Here is a 24,999-nt window from a genome sequence, read left to right on the forward strand (position 1 = left end):
CTACTAGGGCAAACAAAGCTGAAGGATATTTGATTCAACACACTCCTGAACAACCAATGGATTAAAGAAGAAATCAAAAAAGAAATCAAAAAATGTCTTGAGACACACAAAATATAAACACACATACAAAAACTTAAAAGGTGCAGCAAAGCAGTGCTAGATAGAAAGTTTATAGCTATAGACGCATATATTAAGGGGGAAAAAAATCTCAAAAAAAATTAACATAATTCAAAAGACCTAAAAAGAAAAGAATAACTTAACCCCTAAGTTTAGCAGAAAGAAGTAAAGAGTAGAACAGAAATAGGAAATAGAAAAATTGAAAAGATTAACCAAACTCTAAGAGTTGGTTCTTTGAAAAGATAAAACTGACAAAGCCTTAGCTAGACTAGACACAGAAAAGAGAGAGGACCCAAGTCAACAAAATTATAAATGAAAAAGAAGATATTACAACTGATACCATGGAAGTACAAAGGATCATAAGAGGCTACTATGAACTGTATGCCAACAAACTGAACAACCACGCAAAAACAGAAAAATCCTCAGAAAAATACAACCTACCAAGATGAATCAGGAAGAAATAGAAAATCTGGGGGTGCACGTGGGTGGCTCAGTTGGTTGAGAGTCTGACTTTGGCTCAGGTCATGATCTCACAGTTCATGACTTCAAGCCCCACATCAGGCTCTCTGCTGACAGCACAGAGCCTGCTTTGGGTCCTCTGTCCCCTTCTTTCTCTACCCCTCCCCTGCTTGTGATCTCTCTCAAAAAATTTTTTTAAAAATTAAAAAAAAAAATAGAAAACCTGAATAGATCGATTACTAGTTTGGAGACTGAACTGGTAATCAAAAGTCTACCAATGAAGAAAAGCCCAGAATCAAATGGCTTCCCTCATAAATTTTACCAGATATTTAAAGAAAAATTGACACCACTCCTCCCCTCAAAGTCTTTCAAAAAATCAAATAGGAGAGAATACTCCCAAAGTCATTTTACAAGGCCAGCATTATCCTGAACAAAGCCAGATTAGGACACTACTAGGAAACTACAGGTCAATATCTCTGAAAATGCAAAAGTTGCCAACAATATACTAGCAAAGTAAATTCAGAGCACATTAAAAGTATAATTACATGATCAAGTGGGATTTATCACTGGTATACAAGGATGGTTCAACATATGCAATTCAGCCAATATTATACACTAATCAACCAATGTGATACACTGCATTAGAACAAAAGATAAAAATCCTATCATTTCAATAGGTGCAGAAAGAACACTGGACAAAATTCAACATCCTTTCATGATTTAAAAAAAAAAAAAAAACCTCTCAGATAACAGGGCAAAGAAAGAACATACTTCAACATAACAAGCACCATATATGACAAGCCCACAGCCAACATACCCTAAGGTGAAAGGTTGAAAACATTTTTTTTAAGATCAGGAACAGAATAAGAGTGCTCACTGTTGCCACTCCTATTGAACATAATGCTGGAAGTCTGAGCCAGAGAAATCAGGGAAGAAAAAGAAAAAATAAAAGGCATCCAAATTAGAAAACAAGAAGTAAAACTGTCCCAGTCTGCAGGTGATGTGATCTTGATACAGAAAATCCTAAAGAATCCACTGAAAAACACCATTAGAACTAATAAACAAACATACTAAAGCTGCAGAATGCAAAATAACATAAAAACATCAGTTGCATTTCAGGACTTCTGGGGAGGATGGTGGAATAGGAGGATCCCGGGTTCACTTTGTCCCACGCATACGACTAGATAACACCCACATCAGTTTAAATAACCCTGAAAGTGACCCAAAGACTGGCAGAACAGACTCTCCACAGCTAAATGTACAGAAGAAGCCACATCAAATAGGGTAGGAAGAGGGGAGATGCGGTCTAGAGCCAAACAGACCTGTGGGACTGTCCACAGAAGGGGGGGGATGTCATGGGAGGAGAGAGGAGCAGAGCACTTCAGGCATGGGGAATCTGCCCAAAAAAGATGAATCCCCATAACATTTGGCTTTGAAAACCAGAGAGAGCTGGTTTAGCAAGTTCTTACATCAGTGGGGCTTAGCATCCAGAATTTAAAAATCAGGCAGGAATCTTTGGAAGATGTCCAAGAGCAAAAGAGCTGACAGATGCCATCCACCCGCCACCCCAAACCCACAGCCTAGATAGATACCTGCGGGAACCAGCACAGTGCAACACTATTCAACTAGCTTCCTAACAGTGAGCCCAGGCCCATGTCCTTCTGTGGACTCACCCCATCCATCTTGGCCTCCGCAGGAATCTTCCCAGGTGGCTGCAGTTCCCCTTATACAGCGGACCGGTACAGACCTTGTTGGCATTGCACCCCACCCCCATGTTCTCTTGCAGAACCCCACAATCCAACACACCCTTACCAGAGTCCATTCAAAGCAGTGCCACAGGTGTAGCAGTGTGCAAACAACCTCGACAAGCCAGCACCACTCCAAAGTGATTCTTGTCCTGGGTAGAGAGAAAGATAACCACATACAACAGTCCAAGTGTGACCCCAGCAGTGGACTGAGGACAGACATCTGTTCTGATGGCAGGACCTGCCCACCAATGAAAGCTTCTAAGGGGACAACACAGGGAGAGTGCCCTGAAGTTCAGAGCTACTACATCTCTGGCAAGGCCTGGTCTGTCTCAGTTCAAGCCCCAGGCAGTCCCAGACAAGCCCAATAACATAGGGACAAAACCCTGCCCACAACAGGAAAAAAGAGCCATTGCAGATAACCTATCTAAAGGCAAAAGCGGCTCAGCCAAAGCAGTAGGCACATGCAACACACACAAGAGATACCCCTGAAGTACCAGGTACTGGTGAACAAGAGACACTGCATCTGCAGGGCACTACAGTACCCTCTTCTTCATAAGGCCATGACTTTCAAGAGCAGAAATAGAAGCTGACTTTCCTAATACACAGAAACATACAGTTAGGCAAAGTAAGGAGATGGAGAAATATGTCCCAAATGAAAGAACAGGACAAAATCATAGCAGGAGAGCTAAACAAAATGGACATAATATACCTAATAAATAAAGTAATGGCCATAAAGTTACTCGCTGGACTTGAGAAAATAGTGAAGAACCTCATGGAGAACCTCAAAAAAAGAGACAGTAAATATACACAAGAACTAATCAGAGATGAAGAACTCAATACTGAAATTAAAAATACACTAGAGAAAATAAATAGCAGTCTAGAGGAAGCATAAGTATGGATAAATGACTTGGAGGATACCGTAATGGAAAGCAATCAATCCAAACAAAAGGGAGAAGAAAGAATAAAAAATAAAAATAGACTTAAGGAATTCAGCAATGCCATGCAGTGTAACAGCATTCATGTTACAATGATCCCAGAAGAAGAAGAGAGAGAAAAGGGGCAGAAAGTTTATTTCAAGAAATAATAGCTGAAAAATTCCCAAATCTGAAGAAGGAACAGAAATCCTGATCCAGAGGCACAAAGACTCCCCAACAAAATCATCCCACGAAGCCACCTTGAAACATAGTAATTGAAATGGCAAAAAGTAGTGATACAGAATTCTAAAAGCAGCAAGAGAAAAGAGTTACATGCACGGGAATTGACTTCTTAGCATTAACTTGCAGGCCAGAAGGTAGTGGTGTAATACATTCAAAGTACTGAAAGAAAAACCATGCAACCAAGAATGCCCTATCCAGCAAAGCTACCACTTAGAATAGGAGAGATAAAGAGTTTATCAGACAAACAAGTTAGAAGAACTCATCACCACCAAAGTAGCCTTACAAGAAATATTAAAAGGGACTGAGTGGACAGGAAACACCATAAGCAGGAGTAAGCAGTGTAGGAAGCACAAAAGCAGTAAAATTCAGTATACCTATAAAAATCAGTTAAGGGATTCACAAAATAAAAGGATGTAAGTTATGGCACAATATACCTGAAACATGGGAGAAAGAGAAGTAAAAATGTAGTGCTTTTAGAATGGGTTCAAACTCAACCAACCATCAACTTAGTATAGACTGCTACATGCATAAGATGTTATGTATATATCTAACGGTATCCACAAATCAAAAACCGGTAATAGATATCCAAAAAATTAAGAGAAAGAAAGCCATGTATCACTAAGGAAAGCCAAGAAACTGGGAGAAAAGAGCAAGAGAAGAAAGGAAGAAACAGAAACTACTAAAACAACCATAAAACAAGTAGCAAAATGGCAACAAGTACATACCTATCAATAATTACTTTGAATGTAAAGTGGACAAAACATTCCATTCAAAGACTTAGGGTGACAGAACGGATAAAAAAAGACCCGTCTATATGCTGCCTACAAGAGACTCATTTCAGACCTAAATATGCATACATATTGAAAGTGAAGGGATAGAAAAGCAATTATTATGCAAACAAAAACTAAAAGAAAGCTAGGTTAGCAATACTTATATTAAACAAAACAGACTTTAGAATAAAGACTAACAAGAGACCAAAAAAAAAAAAAAAGGATGCTACACAATCATAAATGGGACAATCCAACAAGAAGCTATAACAATTATAAATATTTATGCACCCAACATGATAGCACCCAAATAAATAAAGCAAATATTAACAAACATAAAGGAAAAAATTGACAGTAATACAATAATAGTAGTGAATTATATAACACCCCACTTCATGAATGGATAGACCATGTAAACAGAAAACTATCAAGGAAAGAATGCCTCGGTAATTTTTTTTAATGTTTATTTTTGAGAGAGAAAGCAGGGGAGGGGCAGAGAGAGAGAGAGAGGGAGATACAGAATCCAAGCAGGCTCCAGGCTCTGAGTTGTCACCACAAAGCCCAGCACGGGGCTTGGACCAGGAGATCATGACCTGAGCCAAAGTCAGACACTTAACTGACCGAGCCATCCAGGCACCCCAAGGAAAAAATGCCTTTGAATGACACATTGGACTAGATAGATCTAAAATATATTCAGAACACTCCATCCTAAGACAGAATACACATTCTTTCCAAGTGCACATAAAACATTCCCTAAAGCAGATCACAAAACATGTCTCAACAAATTCAAAAACACTAAAATCATCTCATGCATCTTTTCCAACCTCAATGCTATGAAACTAGAAATCATCCACAAGAAAAAATCTGGAAAGAATACACATGGAGATTAAATAACAAGCTACTAAACAAAGAATGCATCAATGAAAATATCAAAGAAGACAACAAAAAACACATGGAGACAAATGAAAATAAAACACAAGTCCAACATCTCTGGGATGCAGCAAAAGTTGTTCTAAGAGGGAAGATTATGGAAAACAGGCCTACATCAAAAAGCAAAAACAGAGGGAGCCAAGATGGAGGAACAGCATGGAAGGCATGGAACATCCAGCATGGAACATCCATGAAATACACCCAGACCAACGTTAAACCATCCTGCACACCTAGAAAATAGATCTGAGGATTAACACAACAATCTGCACAACCCGAACCACAGAATTCAGCAGGTATGCGGCACAGAGAGGTGAACTTGGGAAGAGAGAAGCCGTGGAGGGCAGGGAGCCACTTATGCATGTGGAGAGAGGACGGAGATGGGGGTGGGGGGAGATTATGGAAAAAGCATCCCTCCCCAAAAGCAGCTGGAGATAAAGTGAAAAGTTGGAAATAGCCACAGGGACTAAGCTAAAAAGGGAGAAAGGAGAAAGGAGAAAGGAGAAAGGAGAAAGGAGAGGGTTTAAATTCCATTAAGACTGTAAACAAGGGGGAGGGCACTGCAACTCTGCAGCTGGATACCTGGCAGCACTCTGGTGGGAAGGGTGAATCCCCGGGAGCAGAGTGGGGTCCGAGAGGTTCTTGGGCCACACAGGGAAAAGTGGTTCCACTGCTGAAGGACATTTGGTATACACTGTTGAGGCCACCCGTTCCCGGCAGACCCCAGAGAACGGCCACATTTGCCGACGCTAGAACGAGGTCGTTAAGGGTGAAGCCTGGTGCCAGATGTGTGTTGTGATTTTCCGTAATCCCTGAAACGCTATTGCTACGCTATCTCGTGAACTTTTTCTGGAGCGGGCTGGCCACAGTCTCTGGGCATCAGAGGCAGCACATCCCGCAAGCATTCCTGGGTGCGTTTGGCCATTGCTCGGTGAGATCCTCCACAGAGGGGAAGAATGGGTCAAAGCCGCATTCCCCCAGAAGTAAGGAGCCAGGGAGAACAGCCGCATCTGAGACAAAACTCAGGACAGAGGTACGACCTGGGGCTTGGTCACGGACAGTGTAAAAGCAGGGAGTGGATGAAAACTGAAGACAAAGGACTGGTGCATGATTGCTAATTTGGGAAAACAGTTCCAATACTAGAGACTGGGTAGCTGGGTGATGCCATTTTCACCGCTCCCGCGCATGCGCATACGCACCTACAAGCACCACAACAATCCACCCAGTAGGCTAGCAGCACCATCTACTGGAGAATGGAGGCGTTACACTAAGCCCCGCCCAACTGGGGGTGGGGGGCCAACCTCACTCTTCAAGAACACAAGTCTCACTGCCTGCTTAGTTTATGGACTATAAAGTGCTTCATAGTCTGACTTCTAGGGGAAAATGAAGTAATTTCAGTCATATTTCAGTCTGTTAGCAGGTCCATCTATTCAATTTTCTTTTTTTTCATTTCTTTTTTCTTGAATACAAAAAGAGAAAAAATTCATTTTTATTTTCAACTTTTATTGAAAATATTTTTAATTTTTTTACTGTTTTTTACTTTTGGGTAAAATTTTTCAAATTCTATGTTACTTCCATAATTTAACTTAGTCTACTACAGTGTATTCACTTTTTCAAGTTTTCAAACAATTTCCTTTTTCTTTTCTTTTTTCTCTTTTTAGTTTCTTTTCTAGCCTTTGAATACAGAAAGAGAAAAAATTCATTTTTATCTTTAATTTTTATTAAAAATATTTTTATTTTATTCTACTATATTCTTTACTATTGTGTAAATTTTTTCAAACTCTATTTTACTTCCATCATATCATTTTAGTCTACTTCAGTGTATTATTCATTTTTGCAATTTTTCAAACAATTTCCTTTTCTTTTTTTTCTCCCTTTGTTCTCTAATCTGTCAAGCCACTTTCAACACCCAGACCAAAACACACCTAGGATCTAGCACCATTTATTCGATTTTTGTGTGTTTTTAATTTTGTAATTTTAATTTTTTAACTTTATTTTTTTTATCTTAATTTTTGCTACCTCATTAATTGCTTTTCTCCCCTCAAAATGACGAAACAAAGGAATTCACACCAAAAGAAAGAGCAGGAAGAAACAACAGCCAGGGACTTAACCAAAACAGATACATGCAAGATGTCTGAACCAGAATTTAGAATCACGATAATAAGAATACTAGCTGGAGTTGAAAATAGATTAGAATCCCTTTCTGCAGAGATAAAAGAAGTAAAAACTGTCAGGGTGAAATAAAATGCTGTAACTGAGCTGCAATCACAGTTGAATGCCACAGTGGCAAGGATGTATGAAGCAGAACAAAGAATCAGTGATACAGAAGACAAACTTACAGAGAATAATGAAGCAGAAAAAAAAGAGGGAGATTAAGGCAAAAGAGCACGATTTAAGAATTAGAGAAATCAGTGACTCACTAAAAAGGAACAACATGAGAATCATAGGGGTCCCAGAAGAGGAAGAGAGAGAAATAGGGGTAGAAGGGTTATGTGAACAAATCATAGTGGAAAACTTTCCTAACCTGAGGAAAGACACAGACATCAAAATTCATGAAGCACAGAGGACTCCCATTAGATTCAACAAAAACTGACCATCAACAATGCATATCATAGTCAAATTCACAAAATACTCAGGCAAGAAGAGAATCATGAAAGCAGCAAGGGATAAAAAGTCCTTAACCTACAAGGGAAGACAGATCAGGTTTGCAGCAGACCTATCCACAGAAATCTGGCAGGCCAGAAAAGAGTGGCAGGATATATTCAATGTGCTGAATCCGAAAAACATACAGCCAAGAATTCTTTATCCAGCAAGGCTGTCGTTCAAAATAGAAGGAGAGATAAAAAGTTTCCCAGACAAACAAAAGTTAAAGGAGATTGTGACCACTAAACCAGCCCTGCAAGAAATTTTAAGGGGAACTCTCTGAGGAAAGAAAAGATGAAAATACAAATAAATAAATAAGTAAATACATACATACATACATACATACATACATACATACATACCAAAAGCAACAATGATTAGAAAGGACCAGAGAACACCACCAGAAACTCCAACTCTACAAGCAACATAATGGCAATAAATTCATATCTTTCAGTACTCACTCTAAATGTCAACGGACTCAATGCTCCAATCAGACATAGGGTAACAGAATGGATAAGAAAACAAGATCCATATATATGCTGTTTACAAGAGACCCACATTAGACCTAAAGACACCTTCAGATTGAAAGTGAGGGGATGGAGAACCATCTATCATGCTAATGGTCAGCAAATAAAGCCGAAGTTGCCATACTTATATCAGACAATCTAGACTTTAAAATGAAGACCGTATCGGAGCACCTGGGTGGCGCAGTCGGTTAAGCGTCCGACTTCAGCCAGGTCACGATCTCGCGGTCCGTGAGTTCGAGCCCCACGTCAGGCTCTGGGCTGATGGCTCAGAGCCTGGAGCCTGTTTCCGATTCTGTGTCTCCCTCTCTCTCTGACCCTCCCCCGTTCATGCTCTGTCTCTCTCTGTCCCAAAAATAAATAAAAAACGTTGAAAAAAAATTAAAAAAAAATGAAGACCGTATCAAGAGATGCAGAAGGGCATTATATCATAATCGAGGGGTCTATCCACTAAGAAGACCTAACAATTATAAACATTTATGCACCAAATGTGGCAGCACCCAAATATATAAATGAATTAATCACAAACATAAAGAAACTCATTGATAGTAATACCATAATAGGAGATTTCAACACCCCACTCACAGCAATGGACAGAACATCTAATCAAAAAATCATCAAAAAAGCAATGGCTTTGAATGACACACTGGACCAGATGGACTTAACAAATATATTCAGAACACTTCATCCTAAAGCAGAATATACATTCTTCTCCAGTGCACATGGAATATTCCCCAGAATAGACCATATACTGGGACACAAATCAGCCCTTAGCAAGTACAAAAAGATCGAGATCATACCGTGCATATTTTCAGACCACAATGCTATGAAACTCGAAATCAACCACAAGAAAAAATTTGGAAAGATAACAAATACTTGGAGACTGAAGAACATCCTACTAAGGAATGAATGGGCTAACCAAGCAGTTAAAGAGGAAATTAAGAAGTACATGGAAGTCAATGAAAATGATACCACCACAACCCAAAACCTCTGGGATGCAGCAAAGGCAGTCATAAGAGGAAAGTATATAAAAATCCAGGCCTTCCTAAAGAAGGAATAAAGGTCTCAGATACACAACCTAACATTACGCCTTAAAGAGCCAGAAAAAGAACAGCAAATAAAACCCCAAAAGAGAAGACAGGAAATAATAAGGATTAGAGCAGAAAATAATGGTATTGAAACTAAAAAGAACAGAACAGATCAATTAAACCAGAAGCTGGTTCTCTGAAAGAATTAACAAAACTAAAAAACCACTAGCAACTTTGATCAAAAAAAAAAAAAAAAAAAAAAAAAAAAAGGAAAGGACCCAAATAAATAAAATCAAGAATGAAAGAGGAGTGATCACAACCAACACAGAAGAAATAAAAGCAATAATAAGAGAATATTATGAGCAATTATATGCCAATAAAATCGGCAATCTGGAACAAATGTACAAACTCCTAGAAATATATACACTACTAAAACTGAAACAGGAAGAAATAGAAAATTTGAACAGACCCATAGCCAGTAAGGAAATCGAATTAATAATCAAAAATCTGCCAAAAAACAAGAGTCCAGAGCCAGATGGCTTTCCAGAGGAATTCTACCAAACATTTAAGGAAGAGTTAACACCTATTCTCTTGAAACTGTTCCAAAAAATAGAAATGGAAGGAAAACTTCCAAATGTGTTCTATGAAGCCAGCATTACCTTGATTCCAAAACCAGACAGAGACCCCACTAAAAAGGAAAATTATCGACCAATTTCCCTGATGAACATGGATGCAAAAATCCTCAACAAGATTATTATCCAACCACATCCAACAATACATTAAAAAAAATTCTTCACCAAGACAAAGTGGAATTTATACCTAGGATGCAGGGCTGGTTCAATATCCACAAAACAATTAACGTGATTCATCACATCAATAAAAGAACGGACAAGAACCATATGATCCTCTCAGATACAGAGAAAGCATTTGACAGAATACAGCATCCTTTCTTGATAAAAACCATCAAGAAAGTATGGATAGAAGGATCCATATGATCCACTATGGTTTTTTTTTTATATCATAAAAGCCATATATGAACGACCCAAAGCTAATATCATCCTCAATGGGGAAAAACTAAGAGCTTTCCCCCTAAGGTCAGGAACAAGACAGGGATGTCCACTCTCACCACTGTTATTCAACATAGTATTGGAAGTCGTAGCCTCAGCAGTCAGACAACACATCCAAATTGGCCAGGAGGAGGTCAAACTTTCATTCTTGGCAGATGACATGATATGGAAACCCCCAAAGATTCCACCCAAAAACTGCTAGAACTGATTCATGAATTCAGCAAAGTTGCAGGATATAAAAACGTACAGAAATCAGTGGCATTCCTATACACCAACAATGAAGCAACAGAAAGAGAAATCAAGGAACCAATCCCATTTACAACTGCACCAAAAACCATAAAATACCTAGGAATAAATCTAACCAAAGAAGTGAAAAATCTATACGCTGAAAGCTATAGAAAGCTTATGAAAGACATTGAAGATGACACACACAAAAAGAAAAATATTCTATGTCCCTGGAAAGGATGAACAAATATTGTTAAAATGTCAATAGTACCCAAAGCAATCTACATATTCAGTGCATATTCAGAGGGAAAGGGGCTGAAGGTGTACTTGAACAAATCATAGCTGAGAACTTCCCTGATCTGGGTAAGGAAAAAGGCATTGAAATCCTTTGGCACAGAGAGCTCCCTTCAGACATAACTTGAATCGATCTTCTGCACGACATATCATAGTGAAACTAGCAAAATACAAGGATAAAGAGAAAATTCTGAAGGAGCTAGGGATAAACACGCTCTAACAAATAAAGGGAGACCAATAAGACTAGTGACAGACCTATCTACTGAAACTTGGCAGGCCAGAAAGGAATGGCAGGAAATCTTCAATGTGATGAACAGAAAAAAATATGCAGCCGAGAATCCTTTATCTTGCAAGTCTGTCATTCAGAATAGAAAGAGAGATAAAGGTCTTCCCAAACAAACAAAAACTGAAGGAATGCATCACCACTAAACCAGCCCTACAAGAGATCTTAAGGGGGATTCTGTGAGTGAATGTTGCAAGGACCACAAAGTACCAGAGACATCACTACAAGCATGAAACCTGCAGACATCACAATGACTCTAAACCCATGTCTTTCTATAATAACACTGAATGTAAAGGGACTAAATGCTCCAACCAAAAGGCAGAGGGTATCAGAATGGATAAAAAAACAAGACCCGTCTATTTGCTCTCTATAGGAGATTCATTTTAGACCTGAGGACACCTTCAGATTGAAAGTGAGGGGATGGAGAACTATCTATCATGCTACTGGAAGTCAAAACAAAGCTGGAGTAGCCATACTTATATCAGACAAACTTTAAACGAAAGGCTGTAACAGGAGATGAAGAAGGGCATTATATAATAATTACAGGGTCTATCCATCAGGAAGAGTTAACAGTTATAAATGTCTATGCATCAAATACGGGAGCCCCCAAATATATAAAACAATCACAAACATAAGCAACCTTATTGATAAGAATGTGGTAATTGCAGGGGACTTTAATACTCCACTTACAACAATGTACAGATCATCTAGACACAGGATCAATAAAGAAACAAGGGCCCTGAATGATACATTGGATCAGATGGACTTGACAGCTATATTTATAACTCTGCATCCCAAAGCAACAGAATGTACTTTCTTCTCGAGTGCGCATGGAACATTCTCCAAGATAGATCACATACTGGGTCACAAAACAGCCCTTCATAAGTATAAAAGAATTGAGATCATACCATGCACACTTTCAGATCACAATGCTATGAAGCTTGAAATCAACCACAGGAAAAAGTCTGGAAAACCTCCAAAAGCATGGAAGTTAAAGAACACCCTACTAAAGAATGAATGGGTCAACCAGGCAATTAGAGAAGAAATTTAAAAATATATGGAAATAAATGAAAATGAAAATACAACAATCCAAATGCTTTGGGATGCAGCGAAGGCAGTCCTGAGAGGAAAATACATTGCAATCCAGGCCTATCTCAAGAAACAAGAAAATCCCAAATACAAAATCTAACAGCACACCTAAAGGAAATAGAAGCAGAACAGCAAAGACACCCTAAACCCAGCAGAAGAAGAGAAATAATAAAGATCAGAGCAGAAATAAACAATATAGAATCTAAAAAAAACTGTAGAGCATACCAATGAAACCAAGAGTTGTTTTTTTGAAAAAATAAACAAAATTGATAAACCTCTAGCCATGCTTCTCAAAAAGAAAAGGGAGATGACCCAAACAGATAAAATCATGGATGAAAATGGAATTATTACAACCAATCCCTCAGAGATACAAGTAATTATCAGGGAATACTATGAAAAATTATATGCCAACAAACTGGACAACCTGGAAGAAATGGACAAATTCCCAAGCACCCACACACTTCCAAAACTCAAACGGGAAGAAATAGAAAACCTGAACAGACCCATAACCAGCAAAGAAATTGAATCAGTTATCAAAAATCTCTCAACAAAGAAGAGTCCAGGACCAGATGGCTTCCCAGGGGAATTCTACCAGACATTTAAAGCAGAGATAATACCTATCCTTCTCAAGCTGTTCCAAAAAATAGAAAGGGAAGGAAAACTTCCAGACTCACTCTATGAAGCCAGCATTACTTTGATTCCTAAACCAGACAGAGACCCAGCAAAAAAAGAGAACTACAGGCCAATATCCCTGATGAATATGGATACAAAAATTCTCAATAAGATATTAGCAAATCAAATTCAACAGCATATAAAAAGAACTATTCACCATGAACAAGTGGGATTCATTCCTGGGATGCAGGGCTGGTTCAACATTCGCAAATCGATCAACGTGATACATCACATTAATAAAAGATAAGAACTATATGATGCTGTCAATCGATGCAGAAAAAGCATTTGACAAAATTCAGCATTGTTTCTTAATAAAAACCCTCGAGAAAGTCGGGATAGAAGGAACATACTTAAACATCATAAAAGCCATTTATGAAAAGCCCACAGCTAATATCATCCTCAATGGGGAAAAACTGAGAGCTTGCCCTCTGAGATCAGGAACACAACAGGGATGTCCACTCTCATCACTGTTGTTTAACATAGTGCTGGAAGTGCTAGCATCAGCAATCAGACAACGAAAGGAAATCAAAGGCATCAAAATTGGCAAAGATGAAGTCAAGCTTTCACTTTTTGCAGATGACATGATATTATACATGGAAAACCCGATAGACTCCATCAAAAGTCTGCTAGAACTGATACATGAAGTCAGCAAAGTTGCAGGATACAAAATCAATGTACAGAAATCAGTTGCATTCTTATACACTAATAATGAAGCAACAGAAAGAGAAATAAAGAAACTGATCCCATTCACAATTGCACCAAGAAGCATAAAATACCTAGGAATAAACCTAACCAAAGATGTAAAAGATCTGTGTGCTGAAAACTATAGAAAGCTTACGAAGGAAATTGAAGAAGATACAAAGAAATGGAAAAACATCCCATGCTCATGGATTGGAAGAACAAATACTGTTAAAATGTCAATACTACCCAAAGCTGTCTACACATTCAATGCAATCCCAATCAAAATTCCACCAGCATTCTTCTTGAAGCTAGAACAAGCAATCCTAAAATTTGTATGGAACCACAAAAGACCCCAAACAGGCAAAGTAATTTTGAAGAAGAAGAACAAAGCGGGAGGCATCAGAATCCCAGACTTTAGCCTCTACTACAAACCTGTAATCATGAAGACAGCATGGTATTGGCACAAAAACGGACACATAGACCAATGGAATAGAATAGAAACCCCAGAACTAGACCCACAAAAGTATGGCCAACTAATCTTTGACAAAGCAGGAAAGAATATCCAATGGAAAAAAGACAACTTCATTAACAAATGGTGCTGGGAGAACTGGACAGCAACATGCAGAAGGATGAAACTAGACCACTTTCTTACACCATTCACAAAAATAAACTCAAAATGGATAAAGGACCTGAATGTGAGACAGGAAACCATCAAAACCCTAGAGGAGAAAGCAGGAAAAGACCTCTCTGACCTCAGCCGTAGCAATTTCTTACTTGACACATCTCCAAAGGCAAGGGAATTAAAAGCAAAAATGAACTACTGGGACCTCATGAAGATAAAAAGCTTCTGCACTGCAAAGGAAACAATCAACAAAACTAAAAGGCAACCAACGGAATGGGAAAAGATATTTGCAAATGACATATCAGACAAAAAGCTGGTATCCAAAATCTGTAAAGAGCTCATCAAACTCCACACCCGAAAAACAAATAATCCAGTGAAGAAATGGGCAGAAAACATGAATAGACACTTCTCTAAAGAAGACATCCAGATGGCCAATAGGCACATGAAAAGATGCTCAACGTCACTCCTCATCAGGGAAATACAAATCAAAACCACACTCAGATACCACCTCACGCCAGTCAGAGTGGCCAAAATGAACAAATCAGGAGACTATAGATGCTAGAGAGGATGTGGAGAAATGGGAACCCTCTTGCACTGTTGGTGGGGATGCAAACTGATGCAGCCGCTCTGGAAATCAGTGTGGAGCTTCCTCAAAGAATTAAAAATAGATCTATCCTATGAGCCAGCAATAGCACTGCTAGGAATTTACCCAAGGGATACAGGAGTGCTGATGCATAGGGGCACTTGTACCCCAATGTTTATAGCAGCACTTTCAACAATAGCCAAATTATGGAAAGAGCCTAAATGTCCATCAACTGATGAATGGATAAAGAAATTGTGGTTTATATATACAATGGAATACTACGTGGTAATGAGAAAGAACGAAATATGGGCTTTTGTAGCAATGTGGATGGATGGAGGGTGTTATGCTAAGTGAAATAAGTCATACAGAGAAAGACAGATACCATGTTTTCACTCTTATGTGGATCCTGAGAAACTTACCAGAAGACCATGGGGGATGGGGAAGAAAAAAAAACAGAAAGAAAGAAAGGTTAGAGAGGGAGGAAGCCAAAACATAAGAGACTCTTAAAAACTGAGAACAAACTGAGGGTTGATGGGGGGTGGGAGGGAGGGGAGGGTGGGTGAAGGGTATTGAGGAGGGCACCTGTTGGGATGAGCACTGGGTGTTGTATGGAAACCAATTTGACAATAAATTTTATATTTTAAAAAAAGAATAAAAATATTTCATACATAAAAAAAGAGACAAAACAGATGAACATAAGGGAAGGGAAAAAAATAATGTAAAAACATGGAAGCGGACAAAACATAAGACACTCATAAATACGGAGAACAAACATAGGGTTACTGGAGGAGGTGTGGTAGAGGGGATGGGCTAAATGGGTCAGGGCCATTAAGGAATCTACTTCTGAAATCATTGTTGCACTATATGCTAACTAATTTGGATGTAAATTGTAAAAAATAAAATTAAAGAAAAAACAAAACCAAAAATAAAAATTAAATACATAAATACTGATTTAGTCATATAAAATAAAAAAGCGAAAAGAAAATAAAACTCAAATAAACAACCTAACCTTACACCGAAAAGAACTAGAAAAAGAAGTACACAGCCTAAACCCAGAAGAAGGAAAGAAATAATGATGATGAGAGCAGAAATAAAACAGAAACTAAAAAAAGTAATAGAACAGATCGATGAAACCAGGAGCATGTTCTTTGAAAAGATCAGTAAAATTGATAAAAAGTTTAGTGAGACTAAAAGGGGGGAAAAAGGCAGACTCAAATACACTCGGATATGAGAGAGGGGAAAAACAACCAACACCACAGAAATACAAAGGATTATAAGAGACTACTACAAAAAAAAATATATGCCAACAAATTAGACAACCCAGAAGAAATGCTTAAGTTCCTAGAAACCTATAACCTCCCAAACCTGAGTTAGGAAGAAATAGAACATTTGAACAGACTAATTACTAGCAATGAAATTAAATCGGTAATCAAAAAACTGCCAACAAACAAAAGTCCAGGAACAGATGGCTTCATGGGGGAATTCTATATTTAAAGAATACCTATTCTTCTCAAACTATTCCAAAAAACAGAAGAGGAAGGGAAGCTTTCAAATTCATTCAATGAGGCCAGCATTCCCCTGATACCACAACTACATAGACATTACAGAAAAGAGAACTACAGGCCAGTATCTCTGACTACAGATACAAAAATCCTCAATAAAATATTAGCAAACCAAACCAACAATACGTTTAAAAAAAATCATTCACCGCAATCAAGTGGGATTTATTCCTAGAATGCAAGCATGGTTAAATATTTTCAAATCAGCTAATGTGATACATCACATCAATAAGACAAAGAATAAAAATCATGATCATTACAGTAAATTTTAAAAAAAGCATTTGACAAAGTAAAATATCTGCTCATGATAAAAACCCTCAACAAAGTCAGTTTAGAGGAAACATACTTCAACAATATTTATACATATATATATTTGAAAAACCCACAACTAACAATGGTGAAAAACTGGGAGTATTTATTTACCCTAAGGTCAGGAACAGTCAAGGATGTCCGCGCTCACAACTCTTTTACAACATAGTACTGGGAGTCCTAACCACAATAATCAGACAAGAAATGAAAGGCATTCAAATCAGTAAGGAACAAGTACAAGCTGTCACTATAAGCAAATGACATGATACTATATCTAGAAAAGCCAAATGACTCCACCAAAAAACTACTAGAACTGATAGACAGAAATGACGCACTTCTATACAATTTAATAATGAAGTACGGAAAGAGAAATTAAAACAATCACATTGGGGCACGTGGCTGTAGTCAGTGGAGCATGCCACTCTTGATTTCAGGACTGTGAGTCCAAGCCCTACGTTGGGTATAGAGATTACTTAAAAAAATAAAATCTTAAAAATGAAAGAAAGAAAAAAAATAATCCCATTTATAATTACACCAAATATAATAAATACCTAGAAATAAACTTACCAAGGAGGTGAAAGACCTGTCTGTACTCTGAAAATATAGAACATTGATAAAGGAAATTGAAAATGACACAAACAAATGGAAAGAAATTCCATGCTCATGGACTGGAAAAACAAATATTGTTAAAATGTCCATACTACCCAAAGCAATCTACATATTTAATGCAATCCTATCAAAATACCAACAGCATTTCTCACAGAGATAGAACAAACAATCCTAAAATTTGTATGGAACCACTTAAGATGCTGAACAGTCAAAGCAATTTTGAAAAAGAAAAGCAAACCTGAGAGCATCACAATTCTGGACCTGAAGTTATATTACAAACTTCAGTAATCAAAACGGTATGGTACTGGCACTAAAACAGACACACAGATCAATGGAACAGACCAGAGAGCCCAGAAATAAACCCATGATTATATGGTCAATCTTCAACCAAAGGAAGCAAGAATATACAATGGGAAATGGACAGTCCAGTCAACAAATGGTGCTGGGAAAACCAGACAGCTGCGTGTAAAAAAATTGGACCACTTTCTTACACTACACACAAAATTAAACTTAAGATGGAGTAGAGACCTAAATGATAAGACCTGAAACCCTAAAATTCCTAGAAGATAACAGAGGCAGTAATCACTTTGATATCAGTCACAGGAAGATTTTTCTAGTATGTCTCCTTTGTCAAGGGAAACAAAATCAAAATTAAAGTATTTGGACTGTGGTGCCTGAGTGGCTCAATTGGTTAAGCATCCAACTTTGGCTCAGGTTATGATCTCGCGGTTCATGAGTTTGAGCCCCAAATCTGCACTAACAGTGCAGAGCTTGCTTGGGATTCTCTCTCCCTCCCTCCCTGTCTTCACCCCTACCCCACATTCTCTCTTTCTTTCTCTCAAAAATAAACTTAAAAAAAATAAAAATAAAAAAAATAAAGTTTTTGGACTACACCAAAATATAAAGTTTTTGCACAGCAAAGGAAACCATCAGCAAAACTAAGAGACAACCCACTGAATGGGAGAATGTATTCGCAAAGAGTATACCTGACAAGGGATTAATATACAAAATATATAAAGAACTTATACAATTTAAACCAAAAGAGACAACAAATAATCCAATTAAAAAAGGGTAGAACACATGAACAGAAATTTCTCCAAAGAAGACATACAGATGGCTAACAGAACATAAAAGATGCTCATTATCATTTATCATGAGGTAAATGCAAATCAAAACAATATCACTGCATATTTTTCCAAATGGCTAAAATCACACAAGAAACAAGTGTTGGCAAAGTGTGGAGAAGAGGGAACCCTCATGCACTGTTGATGTGAATGCAAATTGGTGCAGCCACTATGGAAAACAGCATGGAAGTTCCTCAGAAAATTAACAATACAACTACCGTGATCCAGTAAGCCCACTACTGGGTATTTACCCAAAAATATGAAAATACTAATCTAAAAGATATGCACCCCTACGTTTACTGCAGCAATATTTACAATAGCCAAAATATGGAACCAACCCAAGTGTCTATAGATGAATGGATAACGATTTGGCACACACACACACACACACACACACACACACACACACACTCTGGAATATTACTCAGCCATAAAAAAGAATAAAATCTTGCCATTTGCAACAACATGAATGGATCCAGAGACTATAAAGCTAAGTAAAATAAGTCAGAGAAAGATAAAAACTGTCTAACTTCACTATGTGAATTTAAGAAATAAAGAAAAAAAGAGACAAAGACTCAAATACAGAGAACAAACTGCTGGTTGCCAGAGAGGAGGTGGGTGGGAGGATGGGTGAAACAGGCGAAGGGAATTACGAGTATATTTATGATGAGCACTGAATAATGTATAGAATTGTTGAATCACTATAACATACACTGAAACTCATATAGCACTGTGTCAACTAGACTTGAATTAAAAAATAAAAATTTTAAGACGCTTTTTATGTATTAGTGAGTTAGCCCTTTATCTGTGAGATAAATTGCAATTATTCCAAATTTATTATCTGTCTTACGCTTATTTTTGCCATACAGATATTTTTAATGCAAATTTATTAAGTTCTCTTATTTCTTTCAATTTGAGTAACAACTAGAAAATGTTTACTCATACCGAAGGTATTAAGGAATTCTCTTTTTCTAGTAATTGTGTGGTTTTGTTTCTTCCATTTAGATTTCTAACATATTTAGAATTTGTTTTGGCTTATGTTGTCAAGTATGGACTCAATTCTACCTTTTATCCAAATAGTTATCTACTGTCACAATGCCATTTATTAAAGAATCCATCTTTTCCCCAGTGATATCTTATGCCATCCTTGGTACACATTATCCAAATATACTTCAGTCCACTTCTGGATCTTTTACTTTATTCCCCTTGTCTATTTATGCTTCTGGCTCTACAATGTTACAATTACAAAGGACCTAGATTATGTTAGCAAAACCTCCTTCACTGCCTGTCGTTTTCAAGATTTCCAGCTTTTTAACTGTTAATTTTTTTTGTAAATTCAGCCTCCCCCCCCACCTTTTTTTTTTTTTTTTTTTTTTTTTTTTTTTGAGAGAGAGAGAGAGAGAATGAAAATGAGCAAGGGGAAGAAAGAATCCCACGAGGCTGCGGGAGGGGGAAAGAAGGGGAGAGAGGGGGAGAGAGACAGAGAGAAGCAGGGGTCACCGGAAGCGGGACTGGAGCTCAACCGATGAGGTGCACTGGCTCACCAATGCGGAGCATGAGCTCACCGGAAGTGGAGCTCAAGTTCAACCGATGGGGAACTCGCTAACCATAAGATAATGATCTGAGCCAGTCAGATACTTAACTGGCTGAGCCACCTAGGCCCCCTTGTGAATTCAGCTTTAATCTCCAGCATGAAACCTTGTTTGTTTGGGGAATTATGTTAAAGTTTTATATCAAATTGGAAAGAATTTATATCTTTATGACATTTGACCAAGTCTATTTTGTGATTTTCTGTAGTATAAAGTTTTATTCTTATAGCTATTCACATTTTAGTTCTAAGTATTTTATTTTTTAAAAAAATATGTTGAGTTTTCCTTATTGTCATAACCTGTTTTTTAAATAAATGGAGGCTATCAACTTTGTGTATTAATTTAAAATCCTGATGCATATTCGGTAATTTATTATTGACTGCTGAGTTTTTTAGATGATTTCTTCTGCAAATAGTTTCACTTCATTTTAAATTTACATAACTCTCATTATTTTCTCATTGATTTCATTGGCTAATACCAGCAATACAAAGTTAACATACTTGCTTTGCTTCTGAACTTAAGAAACTGTTTCCAGTGTTTTACATATTAAGGAAGATACCTGTTTTAGGTCTAAGATACATCAATTCTTATTTTGGTGATTTTTTTTTTTTAATTAGAAATGGGTGTTGGATGTTGTAAAAGATCTTTTCAAGTTAAAAGCTTAGGGGAGAGAGGTGCCTGGGTGGCTCAGTTGGTTAAGCATCCGACTTCCGCTCAGGCCGAGGTTCCTGGGTTTGAGCCCCACAACCGGCTCTGTGCTGACAGCTCTGAGCCTGGGGCCTGCTTTAGATTCTGTCTCCCTCTCTCTCTACCCCTCCCCTGCTCGCACTCTGTCTCTGTCTCTCATCAATAAATAAATGTTAAAAAAATAATAATAAAATTAAGGGAGAAATTTTATGGTTTTGTCCTTAGATCTATTTATGTGATTAACTGTGCTAACTGAATTCCACATATTGAGGCATCGTAACATTTTTAGATAAATTCAACCTGATGAGGTTTTAATACGCTGTTGGTTTCTGCTAATAGTTAAATTTTCACATCAATATTCATTACAGAGATTTGTCTACAGTTCTTGTACACTTTCCTTCAAGTTTTGGTCCAAATGTTATACTTGTTCCATTTACATAACTTGAAGCCTTCCCTCTTTTGGACAGAATTCTTCTGTGAAACTTTCTATGCCTGACCTGATTTTGTGAGATAGTTACATTTCTTCATTTCTTCTAATAAAATTTGTTTAATGCTTTTTATCATAACTTCTGCCAATTTTGATAAATGTGTTTTCCTAGGAGTCTATTAATCAAACCTTATATTAATTTTTGTTCTATTATTATTTATTTTGCATAGAATTTTGAAAATCATTTACTGCTAAAATTTTATCTTTCACAATTATTTCTCCTGGTCACTTCTTGCATTTTTCTTCATTTTTTCACTTTTTTGATTTATGGTGAGTGGCTTGACTATTATAGGGTTTTTTTAATTGCACTTCATTTATTTACTTATTCACTTAGTTTTCATCTCTCTTTTAAGTCTTATTAATTTTGACATTTACTTTTTTTTAATATTTGAGAGAGAGTGAGAGCAGGCAAGCTAGAAGAGGGGCAGAGAGTGAGAGGGAGTGAGAGAATTCCAAGCAGGCTCCACGCTGTCAGCATTGAGCCCAATGCAGAGCTCGAGCCCATAAACCATGAGATCATGACCTGGGCCAAAATCAAGAGTTGGACACTTACCCAACTGAGTCCCCCAGGTGCCCCAATTTTGATATTTACTTTGATTTATTCCCTTCTGCTTTGTTTTGGTTTACTTTGTTTTTTGGGTATTTTTTTTCTTCTGAGTTGTAAATTTTATTCTCTTACTGTCTTAAGAATGTAAGGCTATAAAATTTCATTTAACTGCTTTAAGTGTATATCGTAGTTTCTTATATTTTTTTTTCAACTTTTTTTTTTTTTTTTTTTTTTTTTTTTGAGAGAGAGAGAGAGAGAGCACAAGCAGGGGAAGGGCAGAGAGAGAGACAGAGAATCCGAAGCAGGCTCCAGGCTCTGGGCTGTCAGCACAGAGCTGGATGTGGGGCTTGAACCCATGAACATGAGATCATGACGGGAGCCAAAGTCAGATGCTCAACTGACTGAGCCGCCCAGGGGCCCCTGTAGTTTCTGATATATTGTGCTTTATCTATTTTCTTTTAAAATTTGCCATGTCATTTTGCAGTTTTTCTTTGGATGAATTGTATGTCATTTGAAAAATTAATTTCCATGGGGCACTCTCTCTCAAAATAAATACTCAAAAAAAAAAAAAAGAAAATTTCTAGTTTTCTACATGATAAAATAATTTTTAAAAATATTGTCAGGACACTTGGGTGGGTCAGTCGGTTGAGCATCCATCCTGGTTTCAGCCCAGGTTATGATCTCGCAGTTTGTGAGACTGAGACCTGCACTGGGCTCTGCAATGATGGCACGGAGCCTCTCTCCCTTTCTGTCCCTCCCCTACTCACGCTCTCTCTCTCTCTCTCAATAAATAAATAAATAAATAAATAAATAAGTAAAAATAAAAATAAATACTGTCTTATTACTTTAAGTAAATTGTTTTTTCTTTTGAAACCTATATTATAATTAGTTTTATGAGTGTTTCACATGGGCTTGATAAGATGGTATTATCTTCCTTCCAAAGTGTTAAAGTCAAGACTTGTGCGTAAAATCTACCTTATATTTGGTGTTTTAAATCCTTATTTATTTTTTTGTCCTGTGAACTGATAGTTGATGTTTAGTCTTCCTAACCACAATTATGTTGTCTTTTAAGGTTTTCTTTTTTCTAGTGTTCAAAGTTTTTCTAAAACATGTCTTGTTTATTTCATGTTGAGTTTATTTCTGTTCTTATTAGTGTCTATTGTAAAATGGGAAAAGGAGTCTTTACTTCCGTTACATCCATAAACTATTATTTTAATAATGCCATCAGTATAATTTTATGCCCAGCGATCCTACTGGATTCTACTATTTATAATCATGCAAAGAAACGATGGTGAAATAAGTATTAAATAAATCTTCATACAAACATTTTTTAAGTGGCCTGTGATCACAGAAAACCGGTCCAGCCTCCAGATCCCATATGTTCAGCTTAAATTCTATTGAGTCAAAGTTGTCTCTTCAGAAAATGAGCACACTACCTGACCTACATAACTTGCCGCCTTCCTCAATTCTGAGCTCTTTGTATACACTGCCTGTTGAACATTCCTGGGGGACTCAGTCGTTGAGCAATCAACTGCCGCTCAGGTCTTGATCTCGCTGTTCCCTGGGTTCCAGCCCGGAGCGGGACTCTGTGCTGACAGTTCAGAGCCTGCAGCTGCTTCAGATTCTGTGTCTCCCTCTCTCTCTGCCCCTCCCCTGCTAATGCTCGCTCCGCTCGCTCGCTCTCTCTCAAAAATCAGTGAAAGATATTAAAAAAAAATTTTTTTTTCAATCTTTCTTGTTCAAAAACAAATTCGGACCTTGCGTGCATATCAAAATAAACGTCTATTTTGATCTATTCTAAATGATTTTTGCCTCTCCAAATCTGAAATGCACTGATGTTTTGCCTGGTCAAAGAGGAACGTCAGCGGTCAACGGCCCTCCTACTCACAAACACCCCGTCCAGTATCCTCGGAGATTCCTACTCACCCAGCACCCCAACACGGACTCACTTTAAAACACCCGAGGCTTCCCTCAGCCCCAACCCACCCCAAACACTTATTCCTATGGGCCCAAGCTCACAACACAGCTAGTTCCCCTCTCCCGGGCCCGCAGACACCGCCCCTTCCCCACCTAAATCCCACGTCCTCCTTCCACCCAGTATTGGCCACACCGAGAAAGCCGAAGTCCGGTGCGCTTCCGTTCGAACTCGGACCACTGGGGGCCAGAACGCTCAGGACTCCTAAGAGACCACCGCAGGCCAGAGACTGAGCCGTAGGACGACCACCCACCTTGCGGGTCCAGCGGCTCTTACTTCGCGCGACACTTCCCAAGTTCCAGCCCCCTGAGCTAAGCTTCGCTCCTCAGTCGGGCCGCTTTTCGGCGCTGCGCGTCTTTACCCAGGCGTCTCCGTGGGAACCGCTGCTTTTACGGCTCGGCGCGTCGTTACCCAGGCGTCTCCGTGGGAACCGCTGCTTTTACGGCTCGTTGCGTCGTCACCCAGGCGTCTCCGTGGGAACCGCTGCTTTTACGACTCGGCGTGTCGTCACCCAGGCGTCTCTCTCGTGGGAACCGCCGCTTTGACGGCCCGGCGCGACTTTCCCCAGGTGCTTGCGGTGTGGCCAGCCGGTCCACGCCTGGCGGCCGGGAAGGACCCGGCTTCTTCCAGGGGCGCCCGGGACTTTGCGGCCAGGCGTGGCTGCTGCATCTCGGAGTGGGCGTGGTGCTGGCGGAACCGCAGGTGGCAGCCTCCGGGCCTGAGCCGCTGAGTCGGCGCTGCACCACTTTGCCCACCTGCCGTGCGGCGCAACTCGTTACCGCGCGCTCTTCTGGGTTTGGCGGCAGAATCCGGCCCCTCTGGGCGTCGGGTGCCCCAAGCAGTGTGGGTCGTCTCTGCCTGCGCCCAGAGGAGGCCGAGAGCAGAGGCTTCCAGAACCCCGGAAAGGGCGGCGGCGGCGGCGGGACCCAGGTGCGCGCTCGTGTGCGCGGCGGGCGCCGTGCTGCCAGGCAGGCTGTGTGGTGAGGGACGCTTGCCTGCGGCGTGCGCCCGCGGCCCCGGCTCCCTTCACTCAGCCCGCACCTGCACTGGGCGGAGTCGGCCACAGGGTCCCAGAGCCCCCTCGCGTGTGTGGGTGGGTGCCTGGCACCGGGGTGGGGGTGGACGGGTGTGAATGTGCTTTCGCCTGGGGCGGTCGGGACTCACGAATCTTCTCGCGTCCCTAGTTGTGCCCTCTTCTCCGAGAGGCGCCTGGACGAGGAAGGAATG

The 24,999-nt window shown here is 39.0% G+C and overlaps 1 long non-coding RNA gene across 2 annotated transcripts in view; it reads right to left on the minus strand.

The window, feature by feature from the left end:
* LOC144614013 (uncharacterized) overlaps positions 1-24,159 on the minus strand; it is a 64,788-nt gene extending 40,629 nt beyond the window's left edge. For both annotated transcript variants that reach the window (XR_013551553.2, XR_014135914.1), the window contains exon 1: positions 24,026-24,159. This is a non-coding gene — a long non-coding RNA (uncharacterized LOC144614013). The remainder of the gene's footprint in view (positions 1-24,025) is intronic.
* Between the last annotated feature and the right edge of the window lie 840 nt (positions 24,160-24,999).

The sequence above is a fragment of the Panthera onca genome, chromosome D4, assembly GCF_046562875.1.
Source record: "Panthera onca isolate mPanOnc1 chromosome D4, mPanOnc1 haplotype 2, whole genome shotgun sequence".
In the NCBI taxonomy this organism is placed as follows: Eukaryota; Metazoa; Chordata; class Mammalia; order Carnivora; family Felidae; genus Panthera; species Panthera onca.